This window comes from Pan paniscus, chromosome 3 (genome assembly GCF_029289425.2).
Source record: "Pan paniscus chromosome 3, NHGRI_mPanPan1-v2.0_pri, whole genome shotgun sequence".
In the NCBI taxonomy this organism is placed as follows: Eukaryota; Metazoa; Chordata; class Mammalia; order Primates; family Hominidae; genus Pan; species Pan paniscus.
The window spans coordinates 40,645,176-40,659,620 of NC_073252.2; the positions used below are offsets into that span (position 1 = coordinate 40,645,176).

General features: G+C 39.6%; 1 protein-coding gene across 13 annotated transcripts in view; it reads right to left on the reverse strand.

Moving 5' to 3' along the window:
• The window catches only part of RBM47 (RNA binding motif protein 47), a 206,833-nt gene that overhangs the window by 39,897 nt on the left and 152,491 nt on the right, over positions 1-14,445 (reverse strand). For all 13 annotated transcript variants that reach the window (XM_008957588.5, XM_055111295.2, XM_063603538.1 and 10 more), the window contains one exon: positions 3,228-3,350. The gene's annotated coding sequence lies outside the window, so the exon portion shown is untranslated. The remainder of the gene's footprint in view (positions 1-3,227; positions 3,351-14,445) is intronic.

A 14,445-nucleotide genomic window follows, 5' to 3' on the forward strand; every position in this document is an offset into this window, starting at 1 on the left:
CTCACTGTGATGGCAATTATCAAAAAAACAAAACCACAAGTGTTGGTGAGAATGTGGAGAAACTGGAACCCTTGTGCACTGCTGGTGGGAATGTATAATGGTGCAGCTTCTGTGGGAAAAATATGGTGGTGCTTCAAAAATATAATCATAATAAACAGAAGTACCACATGAGCCAGCAGCTTCTCCTGATGCACAGTGCAAGAAATGAACATAAGTGGTAATAATAAATATTCAGTGAATGAATGTAGGCCTCACATATCTTTTTCCCATAGAGAGATTGAGGTTGGTAAGTAATAACAGATCTGGTGACACTGTCTTCTACTTTAGAGACCTGATATTGGCTAGAGGTGGGGTAGGTAAAGGGGAGGGAATAGGCTTTTATTAGGTTGGTGCAAAAGTGATTGCAGTTTTTGTCGTTACATTTAATGGCAAAAACTGCAATTACTTTTGCACCAACCTAAATATTTTTTGAGTATCTATAAAAATATTTCTGGTTTTAAATCTTCCTAAATTGGTAATACACAGTTTTTACATGTGCCCTGTGAAACGCACATTGTCATATATGATGCGTGGGGATAGGTGGGAAGGTGGGTAAAATTTGCTGTTTCTGAAAGAGTTGGACAATATCAAGAGCTTTACAGTGTTCATTAGTCAATTCTCATTAGCCCAATGATTCCATTTATAGACATGTATAATCAAATACCCAAGCAAAGATTTACATTCAAATCTGTTTACTGCAGTTCTATTTATAATACAATGCAATGAACATAATGGTATAAATTTACACGTAATGTAATAAACACAAATATTCAATGGTATAAAAATGGCCAATAAATTGTGGCATAGCCACAGCTTAGAGTACCTGTTTAATGTTCTCAGCTATTTTAACTTTGCTAAATAATATTTAAAGATATGCGGTAGTCCCCCTTCATCTGAGGAGGACCTGTTCCAAGACCCCCAGTGGATGCCTGAAACCTCTGATAGTAATGAACCCTATATATACTGTTTTTTCCTATACATATTTACATATATAATACATACCTATGATTAAGTTTAATTTATAAATTAGGCACAGTAAGAGATTAACAACAACAATAATAAAATGTAACAATTATAGCAATACTCTACTAATAAAGTTATGTGAGTGTGGTCTCTCTCTCTGTCTCAAAATATCATACTGTATGCCTCTATTTTTGGAATACAGTTGACAACAGGTAACTGAAACCGAGAAAAGTGAAACTGCAGATGGGGGCTGACTACTGTATATGAAAATTAAACAACCAGCCAGGCGCAGTGGCTCACGCCTGTAATCCCAGCACTTTGGGAGGCCAAGGCGGGAGGATCACGAGGTCAGGAGATCGAGACCACAGTGAAACCCCGTCTCTACCAAAAATACAAAAAAAAATTAGCCTGGCGTGGTGGCGGGCACCTGTAGTCCCAGCTACTCGGGAGGCTGAGGCAGGAGAATGGCGTGAACCCGGGAGGCAGAGCTTGCAGTGAGCCGAGATCGCGCCACTGCACTCCAGCCTGGGCAACAGAGCAAGACTCTGTCTCAAAAAAAAAAAAAAAAAAGAAAAGAAAAGAAAATTAAACAACCAAACAAAATCAGAGTAAATACACCATGTTAATTCTGGTTATATTTGGATTGTGGGCTTATGGGTAGATTTTGTTACATTTTTCTATAATTTCCAGATTTCCTTCCATTAGTATACTTTTATAAGAAGAAAAAAATTACAATTAAAAAAATTTTGCTCTCTGAGTCCCTGAATTCAATGGACTAAATCCAAAACCCAGCCTAGGGAACATGAAGACAAAGTACCTATTTTCTCTCACAGGGATTATTGGGCACATCAGGGTCGCCGGCAGCCCCTCCCTGACACACCAATATCTACTGTCTCCACCGTCTGGAGCTATGTGAGGGCTGGGGTCCAAGGTCAGGGTGAAGCTAATCTTCCTCTCATCTTCCCTTCCTAGCACACACAAGATTATCGTCCATAGAATAATCTCACTCACTAGATCCATAGAAAGATCTCAGCTCATGCAGGGCACTGTGGCTCATACCTGTAATCCTAGCACATGGGAGGCCGAGGAGGGCAGATTGCCTGAGCTCAGGAGTTCAAGACCAGCCTGGGCAACACAGTGAAACCCTGTCTCTACTAAAAATACAAAAAAATTAGCTGGGCATGAAAATTAGCCGGGTGTGGTAGCGTGCACCTATAATCCCACCTACTCGGGAGGCTGAAGCAGGAGAATTGCTTGAACCCGGGAGGCGGCAGTTGCAGTGAGCCGAGATCATGCCACTGCACTCTAGCCTGGGTGACAGAGTGAGACTCCATCTCCAAAAAAAAAAAAAAGGAGATCTTGGCTCACTGCAACCTCTGCCTCCTGGGCTCAGTCCTACTTGGAGAAGATTAAATGGTTGTCAAAGTGCTTTTACATATGTTGTGGTTCTTTGGACCGTCATGAATTGGGATGACAGTTATTTTTACCTCATATGACAGGCAAGGAAACAGAAACTTAGAGAAGGTATGAGGATTGATCAAAAATACAAGATACTATCACACTGAATCCTAGTCTAGTTTGTACCAAGAACCCATCCTCGTGTCACACAATCAAAATACAGTCTGACTGAAACATAGTTGACTGGCTGGGTGCTGTGGCTCATGTCCGTAATCCCAGGACTTTGGGAGGCTGAGGTGGGTGAATCTCTTGAGGCCAGCAGTTTGAGAACTAGCCTGGCCAAAATGGTAAAACCCTGTCTCTAATAAAAATATAAAAATCAGCCAGATGTGGTGGTACACACCTGTAATCCCAGCTACTCGGGAGGCTGAGTCACAAGAATTGCTTGAACCTGGGAGGTGAAGGCTGCAGTGAGCCGAGATCACGCCACTGCACTCCACCCTGGGTAACAGAGTGAGACTCTGTCTCAAAAAAAAGAAAGAAAGAAATACAGTTGACCTCTTTTTTGGGAGGTTAAGAGTCAGATTTATAAGCAACACATAGTTATATCTTGTCTCTTAAGTCACAAAGATGTAAAGTGTACAAAGACATAAAGGTTTATATTGAGGGTTCCAAATGACTTATCACATTCTATATTCCACTAACGTTGCCACATGAACACACAACAGGTACACATTGTCTAAGTAGCAGGTATCTTGGTTGATAGGAATGAAAACTTATGTTCTTGCTTAAGTGGAAAGGAAAAGGACCAGAGGAAGTATACTCACCAAAACCACTAATTTGATTTGTCTGGTCCTTTATAAGACGCAGAACGAGAGTATACAGGCAAATTCAGGCAGCTTCCTTGGGATTCCTCTGTTCAATTTTTGCAGTGCCCTTTGAGGCAAATCCTAAGGGTTAAAAAAGAAATGGTTAGAAATATTTTCTATTTCAACATGATTTTCATATGTGCACTAGAAATTGGGGGGGGGGCAGATCCTCTTGCGTAGTTCCTAAGCATAATAATTAGAAACTGGGGGGCCATTTTCTTCAAAAAATGAAATACCATTACTCTAATTATCATGTTCTCTACAAACCAAGTGCAACTGCTTATCTGATTCTTAAAGAAACAAGGAACAGTAATAATAAGAAAATGACCAATTTCTTCCATTTGTGTTTTTCTCTATGCCTTCTTCAGAGTGGGCATGACTTCAAGATGCACATAACGTTTAAGAAGGAATACAGATGTAGCCTATATTTTACACTTATAGACTCACAAAAAGAGGTAGTATCCTTTACAGAAATAATCATATCTAGCCCATGGACTTCCCAGCCAATTTGGGAGCTTATGCTACACATCACTAATAGATCTTCAAACTCTTCCTGCAGGGTCCAGAGAGGGTTCCCAAAACCACTGAAGCAAGTACTCCAGCTATCCACTACCAACCAGAGTTGGTATGAAAGAGACTTACTGTTCTGCCCTAAAATGTAGAGGTAAGACTCTTTTTTTTTTTTTTTTTTTTTGAGATGGAGTTTTGCTCTGTCGCCCAGGCTGGAATGCAGTTGCGTAGTCTCGGCTCACTGCAAACGCCACCTCCCAGGTTCAAGCCATTCTCCTGCCTTAGCCTCCCAAGTAGCTGAGGTTACAGGTGCCCACCACCACGCCTGGCTAATTTTTGTATTTTTTAGTAGAGCTGGGGTTTCATCATGTTGGCCAGGCTGGTCTCAAACTCCTGACCTCAAGTGATCCACCTGACTCAGCCTCCCAAAGTGCCAGGATTACAGGTTTGAGCCACTGTACTCGGCAGAGTCAAGACTCTTTTGAGGATGTTCATTGCATGGAGAGGCCCATGAAAAATATGATTTGGGGGTTTAGAATAATCTTTAATAAGTAATGATATAGGAAATATTCACATGAAAAGAATTTAAAGTTCAAGATAAAGATATTTCAGATGAGGAATTAAAATATATCTTAAGCACAAAACTTTTATTTTTATTTCAATGTGTGGAAATATAATCTGCCTGATTTTCCAAACTACAGAGAGCCCCCATCAAGCCAACTGAAGCTCCAAATAACTTATACAAGATTCAATATGGCACAGTGGTTTCAACACCAGACTGGGAACCAGAAGCCTAGTTTTAAGGCTACCTCTGTCATGCCCAGTTCATTTCACCTGTCTGAGCCAAAGTTTACTCCCATGGAAAAAAAATAATAAAGGAGGCCAGGTGTGGTGGCTCATGCCTGTAATCCCAGCACTTTGGGAGGTGAAGGTGAGTGGATCACTTGAGATCAAGAGTTCAAGACCAGCCTGGCCAACATGGTGAAACCCTATTACCACTAAAAATACAAAAAATTAGCTGGGTGCAGTGGTAGGCGCCTGTAATCCCAGCTACTCAGGAGGCTGAGGCAGGAGAATCACTTGAACCCGGGATGCGGAGGCTGCAGTGAGCTGAGATTGTGCCACTGCACTCCAGCCTGGGCGACAGAGCAAGCCTGTCTCAAAAAAGTTAAATAAATAAAAATAAGAATAAAGGAGTTGGATTACCAATAGTTCTCAACATTAAAAAAAAAAATTGTGTTTGTTTTTTCTTTGTGTTTTAGTTGTAGCACACTTTTTTCCACCAAAAATCTAACTAGTTGCAGAAACAACACCAGTAAAACAGGAGCTGGTTGAAGTATAGGTAGGGGATGTTGTCGGGAGGTGCCCCCACTTCCATCATTCATTGTGTCCCTGTGGAGACACCATAAGACCTTTAGGACTCCATAGAGCACAGTTGGAAACCTTCTGGATTAAATGGCCTTTAATATCACTTATAGCTCAAAATTATTCTGCCATAACTATCTTTATATTGGAATGACTGGGTGCTCAGTGAGATCCATAATGTTATGGGAACACAGCAATAATACTTTACCATGATCTAGTTTTAATCTTGTTAACAATGATCTCCTGAAAGAAAAAAAGCCACACCCTCAAATAAATTACAGAGCAATAGCTGTTAAAATGATTTACGTTTTAATACACATAATCTTTACCCAACTCTGTGAAAAGATAATTCCTGAAATGCTGCATCCTGGATAATACCTAGTAATCAAGATCATAGTGGCTGATAAAAACTATGAAAACGAATGTACAAAGTACAAGAAGGTGTGTCTTGAAATTAATTGTACACTGTCTGGACAATAGACTCCTGCATCTCTCATCTACTAGCTAAGTAAATCCAGACAAGTATATTCAACTTTCCTGAGCCTCAGTTTCCACCTCCATAAAGCAGAAATCATTCCTGGCAGGACTGTTGTGGAGAACAGAGAAAATATTTATAAAGCACCATTCTCGACATATATTATTTGTGCAGAATTTTGAGTTTTCACTCTTTCTGTAATGGTAAAATGTCTCCCTTTAAAATGTAATATCAAGGTAATGAACATGTAAACTCAGCCTCCCACGTAGCTGGGATTACAGGTGCACACCACCACACCTGGCTAATTTTTGTATTTTTAGTAGAGGCAGGGTTTCAGCATGTTGGCCAGGCTGGTCCTGAACGCCTGACCTCGAGTGATCTGCCCACCTTGGCCTCCCAAAGTGCTGGGATTACAGGCGTGAGCCACCGCATCTCGTCAGAACCTTTCTTAAGATAAACCAATTGCCCTCACCCAAGGATGCTAGTACATGGGGTCCTAAAGCTGCCAGGAGACCACCAGGTTGAGAGTCAAATAACTAAGTTCTAGTTCTCGCTTTGCCACCTGAACAGTTTGACCATGGCATGCTACATAACTTTCTGAGCCTCAGGTTGTTACCCGTACACTGAAAAATCACCATTATAAGGATTACACAAGACACAACATTTGAAAGCATCTCCTAAACTAACCATTAGCTCCTGCCTGGACTTCTACAGTAGACTCCCAGCTGGCTTCTCCCTATCCACTCAGGCCTGCTGCAATCAATCTAGGTCTCCTTACAGGCAAAGGGACCGTTTAAAAAATATACAATTTGGTCAGGAGCGGTGGCTCACGCCTGTAATCCCAGCACTTTGGGAGGCCAAGGTAGACAGATCACCTGAGGTCAGGAGTTCGAGACCAGCCTGGCCAACCTGGTGAAACCCCATCTCTACTAAAAATACAAAATGAGCCGGGTGTGGTGGCACACACCTGTAATCCTAGCTACTTAGGAAGCTGAGACAGAATTGCTTGAATCCAGGAGGTGGAGGCTGCAGTAAGCCGAGATCGTGCCAGGCACTCCAGCCTGGGTGACAAGAGCAAAACTCCACCCCCCCAAAAAAAAAAAAAAAAAAAGGAAGCGTTTTATCACCCTTCTGCTTAAACCCCTACACTCTCCTCCCATTGCCCTTAGACTAAGTTTGTATCCTTTGTAAGGCTTGTAAGGCCTATAAAGAGGCTCCACGTCCTCCTCCAGCCTCATCTTGTGTTACTTCCCCCTTACACATGCTGTTCCAATATTTCAGCCCTCACCAATTCCCATCTAGCCAGCTTGCACTCATCCCGAACTTCATTCCTTCTAGAAAGCTATTCCTGCAGCCCCCTGTGATATGCTCCCCCAACATCATATAATCCTTCATATAGCACTAGGTTGAACCATATGAAATTGCTATTTTGTAGGACAAAAACAGTAGACTGTTGGCAATTTTCTTTGGTTTAGCCTTCTAGTAATTGCTGTAATGCTAGTCATCTTGAGTCAGTTTTAAACTCTACCAGGGAAGAATCTAGATCTGACTCATAACTAGAATCCTAGACAAGCCAATAGTAGGCACTTAATTGTTTAATTAGTCTGACATGTTTTTACTACCTTTTTAATGCCAAGCATATAAATTTTATATTGTCATTAATAGTTAAAAATAGTTTTTTGCCGGGTGCGGTGGCTCATGCCTGTAATTTCAGCACTTTGGGAGGCCAAGGTGGGTGGATCACCTGAGGTCAGGAGTTTGAGACCAGCCTGACCAACATGGTGAAACCCCGTCTCTGCTAAATACAAAAAATTAGCCAGGCATGGTGGCGCATACCTGTAATCCCAGCTAAGGCAGGAGAATCACTTAAACCTGGGAGGCGGAGGTTGCGGTAAGCTGAGATCACGCCATTGCACCCCAGCCTGGGCAACAAGAGTGATGCTCCATCTCAAAAAAAAAAAAAAAAAAAATCATGTTTTTCTTCAAATGCTATTGATACATTCCATAGGACTAAAATGAAAAAAATGGAATGAAAAAGAATCACTTTCATATTTTCATTTCTGGCATTTCTGGAAAGCATGAATTCTAGTAAGTGTAATATATATATAAACAAGTATAGAATTTAGCCCACTGGTAAGGTATCATTTATGGATTTTTTTTTAAACGTAAATGTTTTTCACTGCTTGGCAGAATAAAGGAGCTCTCAAAGGAAACCAGATAATTTGGATTTATCCCCTTTTATAGTTTTTGCCATGTGACAGCAAATCAGCTGAAGAAAAAAGATAGCATCTAAAAGAGTGCTAGACTTGAAATGGAGGAATTTTATAAGCTTCCCTATGACATTCAAAAGAAATGCATCCTGAAACATCCCCAAATCACCTTATCCTATGCCACATCCAACGATGTCCCTCATGAAATGAACACAGCCAAGACCAAGTCTAAACCAAATTGAGATGGTACATGTGGTAGGCTAGGTGAACTCACAACCTAAGTAACATAATAATATTAATAATAGTAATGACCATCAACATTCATTGAATGTTCATCATGCACCAGGTATGGCACTAAGCATTCCACATACATCGTCTTATTTAATCATTGCTACAACCTCATGAAGCAAGATCTATGATGCTACTCATTCTGGAGATGCCAGAACTGAGGTATAACGAGGCTGCCCATTTGTTAAGGTCCCTTAGCTGGAAGTGAAGAAGCTGGGGTTCAAACCCCAGGCCTTCTACGGAAGAATCCAATTGCTGCTGCACTCCAATCTGGAAGAGTAGAAAACTGAAATCTGTGCTATAACAAAAATGACAAATGATTCTATATGCATTATATATTACAGCTTCAGAGTCAACATGAGGAGTTAAACCTGAATGGCAAATTCATGAATTGTTAAGGCCTACCAGGTAGGAATTTTTTCAAGAACCCCAATATTCAGCTTTAAACAGTAAATGATATTCTCAACCTAGGTTAGAAATATAGATAGGAGTTCAACTTTTTGGGTGACGAATAGAGAATATCGGATAGGCATAAATATCATGGGCTCAGAAATATCTGGTGTTCTGACTTGTTTCCTAGCTTCTTAAAAAACTATCACACTTTAGAAAGTTTTTGAGGACTCAGAGACCCCACAAAATGAGTAAACAAAACTGCAATTTCACTTTCTACTGCTTAGTTAATAATCTCTAATCAGACAGTTGTTTCCTGCTAACACCTAACAAAATTATCTACCTCTTTCAAATAGCAAAGAAAATGAACATACTAACATTCTTACAGTGGAAATATAATTTTACAAATAAACACAAATTACTGAATCTTTACATATGATTCACAGATGGTGGTGATGAGATTATCATGCCCCTCCCCACTCCGTCTTTGTGCACTGACATTTGACCCTTTTTATAATATGCACCTTGTACCAGTGAAACCTAAGGCACCAGTTAGTTACTCATTAAACTTGGGTGCTGAGGGCTGACTTGTACAAATTACGCTGTTAACTGCCCAGCCTGGCCTCTGTGCAGAAGTGGAAAAAAGCAATCATCATAGCTGTGAAATTCTGTCATATCGGCAGAATTGAACTACAAATTGTAGCAATTCGTACCTGACCTCTGATCTGTGAAGTTAGTCTAAACCTTTGAACCTTAGCTTGGAACCAAGAAGCAGCATTGACTTATACAGGACAAGGTGGCTAGCAAGCGTTCTCCATCATGAATAGTTAACACTGTGACTGTTGGTCGCCCCCCACACCCACCTCCCCCAGAGAGTCATCCAGAGTAAAAGACACAAATAACGATGATCTTGAGAATGGCAGACGTCTTACAAAAAGGCATTTGGAACAAATCTAATACAAGTATACAATTTCAGGATGCAAGTCTTTTTAAATGAATATGTCAAAATAAGAAAATGGAATCTGCAATAACTGAAATTCTTGGATATTTAATACTTTGTGATATGTACATTAAAAAATTTTCTTTACAAATTAGACCAAAGTAGAGTTCAAAACGAAATATTTAAATACATTTTTAATCAAATGGTGCCATCTCTCATTTGTCACATTTTAAAATAAACATATTACCTAATCTCTGTTATAAAATACAAACCCATATTAAGCCACCTTTGGCAAAAAGCAATCAGGGAAAACCAGTTACACTTTTCTTTGAACCCAAACTTATCTTTTGACACTAAATATCAGATGTAGGCTAATAAAAAGTATAAGAATATGCATTTCTCACATATACATTTTGTTGCAACATTGATTCATCATAATGAGAAGGGAGAAGGGTTAAGAGAGAAGAGTATTTTTCTTTAAAAGATTAGCTTCTACTTCAAATGCTATTCAAATTGCTCCATTGCCAGACAGAAATGACTAAAGATTCTACTTCTCTGGTCATTTGAGTTAATATTAAAACAAATTTTGAATAGCATATAAAATATAACTAAACAATTATTTATAATGAAAGTGAAACTAATGTTAATACTTTAAAGCATATAACCTACACCTAAATAATTCCATTTCATAAATTTAACTATTGGTTTGAAAACAATGATAAAAGTCTTCTTATACAAGAACTTTACTCTGAGAGGAAATGTCATCATTGTCAACCTTTATATGCTAATTATCATAAAGCTAATTCCATTAATTTTTCCTTATTTTAATTATCACATCTTAAAATTATATATAATTTCCTTCTCTAAACACTGACTCTGAAATGGCTTTAAAAATCAAATATGGGCAACACTGCTAATAAATTCCTGCTTCTTACCCCATAGTTTAAATAACAGGAAACTATAAAACAACAACACTACTGTGAAGATCTAGATTTTTCAAGCATATAAAGTGAAAAGCTGTTAGAAAAACTGATTTTTTAGAAAATGTTTTTAACTTAAGAATTTTGGTTTTACTGCTGGTAAGGCAGACTGTGCAGCAGTTGAAATTCTTACCAACTTCCAATTTTTTTTGGGGGGGAGTCTTCAATTAAAAAACAAACAATATGGATCATTTGTTTATCTGGTCTGATCTAAATTGCTTTAACCAAACACAATTACCTCTTCTTCTCTTCAATTAAAACAAATAAGGTTTCCCCTACCTTTCCAATCTTGATCTGGATGCGACAGGCTAACTGTAATGAAAGCTTTGCTTAAGCAACCTTCGCTCCCAATACCAGGAGCTGTGTAACTCTGTTATACATGGCACAGGGCTCCTCATTGGTCAACGAAATGAGCTTTGGCCACTTAATGCCTTGGGAGTCATTTGCTAAGGGCACCTGGAATGAGCTTGAGTGGGTGGTACAGCAAGAAGGGAGGTGTTAAAACTGCCACAAAGATAATGCTCAACAGCAACCTGAAACGGAATGGAAACCCTACTGTAACTGATGGATTTGGGGAAGGCTCAAGAAGACAAAAGCTTTGCCACTTCATAGAGGACATTTAACAGAAATATTTTATTCAAACCCAAATAACGACTGTAAGGAAACAAATGATTTTTCAAAGTCCACCATCCTAGAACCAGATAGATGCCCATTACATTTGTACAGCTACATGCAGAGATAAAAAACAATAATGCCCACCTTGTCTAGGCTGTTGGGATTAAATAAATAAATATACGTAAAGTGTTTAGAAAAGCTCCTGGCATATGGAAAGTACTCAAAAAGTGTTACTAGGATTTCTTAGAAATGTTATATTTTTAGCAAGTGTTGCTTTTTCCCCTTCTCATTATATCTGAGGTAGGTAACTTTGGTTAAGTACCCTGTGTCTAAAAGACTGTCAACAATCATGTCTATGATGATCAGTCTGGGAGAAAAAAATAGGAAAAAATTACACATGAACCAAACCCTCACCTTATTTTACTTTATCAGTTTGGAGCTAGAAATTGATTTACTCATAAGAAGTGGAGACAAGTAGAAGAGGCATAGAAAGAAAGAGAAGCAGGCAGTACAGCAGGATTTATGGTAATAAAACCATCTGTACACAACAACAGATCAGGAGGACCTGAGGCACTTAGCTGAGTAAATACACTCCTTTTCAGGCAGTTATGGGATGGAACCTCATCGAAAGTCTCTCTGGAGGCTGAGTTTGTCAGTTCAGGCAATTGGGAGGTTAGAGGAAAAGGGAGCTGAAGTTGCCTGGAGGAGGTCCTGAAAGCAATGTGACTTCTGTGTCCTCTGCATCAGGATTAAAGTGAGCTCTGCGGCACATCAAGAGAGGAAGGAGAAACTCACTCCTCCTAAAACAAAAATTTCAAAAAAATGTGGTCCCCAGTTTTCCCTGAGTCATCACTGTATCATTGTTAAGCTTATTCAGTTAAACCTTAGTAACTGGAAGGAGCCAGAGTTGGAAGTAAAAAGACCAGAATGGGCCGGGTGTGGTGGCTCATGCCTGTCATCCCAGCACTTTGGGAGGCGGAGGCGGGTGGATCACTTGAGGTCAGAAGTTCGAGACTCGGGCGTGGTGGTGGGCTCCTGTAATCCCAACTACTCGGAAGGCTGAGGCATGAGAATCGCTAGAACCTGGGAGGCGGAGGTTGCAGTGAGCCAAGATGGCGCCACTGCACTCCAGCCTGGGCAACACAGTGAGACTCCGTCTCAAAAAACAAACAAACAAAAACGGCCAGAATGACGACAAGAACATTTTCAATCTATTCATCTACGCATATATTTTTAAAAAAGACAGTTTTATTACTCCTAGATAAAATAATAGCTATCGACAGTGACTATAAATTATCAACAAGTTAACATAGGGTCAAAATCCAAAACAAGTCTAAGATTATAACTATGTTAAATATTATATAAAACTAAATCGCTATGTTCTGGCTGAAGGAACTCTGAAGCAGTCAGTTACTAAGGCAGTGTTTTCAAAAACTACTGATTTTAGACAAATTTAAATTCCTCTCGACTACAAATGGGACTCAGAAAGTCTGTTTTTCTATAAGAGTAATTTAGTATATTATATAAGAAAAAGTTCTGGCATGTTTTAAGCATTAGAGAGTATTCTGAGATTGAGGTTTGGTGTGAGTGTGTGCACGTGTGCTCCTATACCAAATGCTAACAAAAAATAACTTAGGCAAAAACATAGGAAATAAACCATCTCAGGATGATGAATTTTAAGACTAAGGGGGTAAGGAGAAAGCAATTTTTCACTGAATACCTGAAAACAACAATTACAATTATGGGCTGCCCTAAACAAAAAATGAGCAAATTTTTCCTGCCTTGGCTTTGAACAAAGTTAATTTAAAAAATACATGCACATAAACACACTAGTTTTAACAAACTCAAAAAATATAGAAAAGTACACAGAAAAAGCAAGTCACCCCTTCTACTGATAGTAAAAGTGGCTCCTACTACACAGCCCTCTGTATAGGCACATGTGCATCACAGTAGAAAAGTCATGCCACGTGAGCCATGTGGCATGTTCTTCTTTTTTTTTTTTTGAGACAGAGTTTTGCTCTTATTAACCAGGCTGGAGTGCAGTGGCACGATCTTGGCTCACTGCAACCTCCGCCTCCTGGGTTCAAGCGATTCTCCTGCCTCAGCCTCCCGAGTAGCTGGGATTACAGCCATGCGCCACCACGCCCGGATAATTTTGTATTTTTAGTAGAGACGGGGTTTCACCATGTTGGTCAGGCTGGTCTTGAACTCCCGACCTCAGGTGATCCACCTGCCTCAGCCTCCCAAAGTGCTGGGATTATAGGCCTGAGCCACCACACCCGGCCACATTAACTTCTGTATAGTTCTGGCTTGCAACAAGCTTAAATCATCCCTGGAGGAGTGATCCTTTGTCTTTTACAAAGCATCTTTGATTTAGAGTAGAGTGACAGCAGGCAGTTCTGAGGTCTGAGGCTGTGGAGAAAAGGAAAAAAAAGTACAGACGCAAAATAGAAGCCTGGGATGAGATAAGCTCTGAGGTAGATGTGGAAAAAGGAGTAAGAAACAGGACTCAGGTCCAGGAGAGGAAGAAATGGAGCATAGTAAGACATGATTATGTGGCCTATTTCAGATAGGATCTATTAAGGCCACTGTGGCATCCTGGTAAGAGAGTTATTATTATTAGTTATTACTTTATTATTTTTAGAGACAGTTCTTGCTATGTTACCCAGGCTGGTCTCGAAATGCTAGGCTCAAGTGATCTGCCTGCCTTGGCCTCTCAAAATGCTGAGATTAGACATGAACCGCCATGCCCAGCCTACTTTTTAGTTTAATTATCTAAAAGCTAAGATATAGCCAATGCAAAGATTATGTGTGTATTTGCTTTTGTATATAGTAGTAGCATATCATTTTCCACAAGTATATTTGACACTATTTAGAATTTCAAGCCTTTGCTGAAACTGTTTATTGTATTAACACATGACTAAAGCATAAAAGAAATTGCACATATGTGTGCACATAGACATTCAGATGGTAGCCTTCACCTGAAAAGGTGTCAAACACTGATAATGAAATCACATAACTGTATTGGTGGTATCAGCAATAATAGTTGGCTAAGAAGCTAATTAACCAGTATTGAAAAACAGATGAAGTATAAAGCAGTATCCACAAGCCTATATGATTAAAGCACCATAGTATTTTCTTTCGGTTAATTTGTCTATTATCCTATTATAGCATCAACAGTCACAGAGAAGGAAGAATTAAACAATGGACATTGTCATATCTGAAATGAGTGCTCCTTATCTGGACATTAGGAAGGATCTGTGGGCTGTCCTTTTAAAATTTAAAATGGTAGGCTGGATACAGTGGCTCATGCCTATAATCCCAGCACTTTGGGAGGCCAGGATAGGAGGATTGCTTGAGCCCAGGAGTTCAGGACCAGCCTGGGGAACATAGTGAGACCCCA